The sequence below is a fragment of the Schistocerca nitens genome, chromosome 7 (assembly GCF_023898315.1).
Source record: "Schistocerca nitens isolate TAMUIC-IGC-003100 chromosome 7, iqSchNite1.1, whole genome shotgun sequence".
NCBI lineage: Eukaryota > Metazoa > Arthropoda > Insecta > Orthoptera > Acrididae > Schistocerca > Schistocerca nitens.
The window spans coordinates 286,793,597-286,795,312 of NC_064620.1; the positions used below are offsets into that span (position 1 = coordinate 286,793,597).

General features: G+C 45.6%; 1 non-coding gene across 1 annotated transcript; it reads right to left on the minus strand.

The window, feature by feature from the left end:
• Window positions 1-230: 230 nt before the first annotated feature.
• On the minus strand, window positions 231-304 carry Trnat-ugu (transfer RNA threonine (anticodon UGU)). Its single transcript has one exon. It is a non-coding gene; the product is annotated as a tRNA-Thr (tRNA).
• Window positions 305-1,716: the final 1,412 nt, after the last annotated feature.

The window sequence follows — 1,716 nt, forward strand, 5'->3', positions numbered from 1 at the left end:
TTCTTTTTTACCCCCCTCTTTGAGAGACAGGTGATTGTCATCCCCGCAGTGGTTCTTCCCAGCCAGTAAATGATATCTGTACTAAGAAGGAGCTGTGGAACATACATACATAAAGGTACATACAAACATATATCGACTTCTACTTTAATATTGCCTCTTTTAATTAATTGAAATCTTCAGCTGCCGACAGGTGTTGGTGATATACCTCGATGGGGACAGCTGAAAATGTGTGCCCCGACCGGGACTCGAACCCGGGATCTCCTGCTTACATGGCAGACGCTCTATCCAGCTGAGCCACCGAGGACACAGACGAATAGCGCGACTGCAGGAACTTATCCCTTGCATACTTCCCGTGAGACCCACATTCCCAGCTGTCCACAATCTACATACGTAATGTATTTAATAGATATTTGTCCATCCACTCATTACTCGCGCACACTAAGATGACGATTCCCGTAAGAGTTCGGGCAACCTGTGCGCATTCGCACAGACGGTCAATGGCTGGGTAGCCTTTAACTATATATATGAAGATAGTAGCCGGCCGAAGTGGCCGTGCGGTTAAAGGCGCTGCAGTCTGGAACCGCAAGACCGCTACGGTCGCAGGTTCGAATCCTGCCTCGGGCATGGATGTTTGTGATGTCCTTCGGTTAGTTAGGTTTAACTAGTTCTAAGTTCTAGGGGACTAATGACCTCAGCAGTTGAGTCCCATAGTGCTCAGAGCCATTTGAACCATTTTTTTGAAGATAGTAACTGTTCTCGAAAGAACAGATACCATTGATGACCGTGCAGCTTCTCTAGAATAAAAGACAATTAATTGAAACCCCCAGCTGCCGACAGGTGTTGGTGATATACCTCAATGGGGACAGCTGAAAATGTGTGCCTTCGTCTGTGCGAATGCGCACAGGTTGCCCGAACTCTTACGGGAATCGTCACCTTAGTGTTGGCGAGTAATGAGTGGATGGGCAAATATCTATTAGGTATGAGGGTCTCTCCAAAAGAAATACACACTGTTTTTAATCCATCTTTTATTCTACATGTTTGAAAGTTTTACAGTGTGTAGATACATCCTTTAGGAACAACATTTTCATTTCTCCACATAATTTCCATCCCTCTCAACTGCCTTACGCCGTCTTGGAACTAGCGCCTGTATACCCGCACGGCAAAATTCTGGACCAACCTGTTGGAGCCACTGTTTGGCAGCGTGCACAAGGGAGTCATCATCTTCAAACCTCGCTCCACTAAGAGAGTCTTTCAGTTTCCCAAAGAGATGATAGCCAGATGGAGCCAGGTCAGTACTATAAGGTGGGTGTTTCAGTGTTGTCCATCCGAGTTTTGTGATCACTTCCATGGTTTTTTGACTGACATGTGGCCGTTCGTTGTCGTGCAACAGCTTTTGCCGATGTGGTCGAACACGACTAAGTCGAACTTGAAGTTTCTTCAGTGTGGTCACATATGCATCAGAATTTATGGTGGTTCCACTTGGCATGATGTCCACAAGCAAGAGTCCTTCGGAATCGAAAAACACCGTAGCCATAACTTTTCCAGCAGAAGGTGTGGTTTTCAATTTTTTTTTCTTGGGTGAATTTGCATGATACCACTCCATTGAGTGCCTCTTCGTCTCTGGTGAAAAATAACGGAGCCATGTTTCATCACCTGTCAGTGCTTCCAAGAAATTCATCTCCACTATTCTCGTACTGTTCCAAAAGTTCGCTGTAT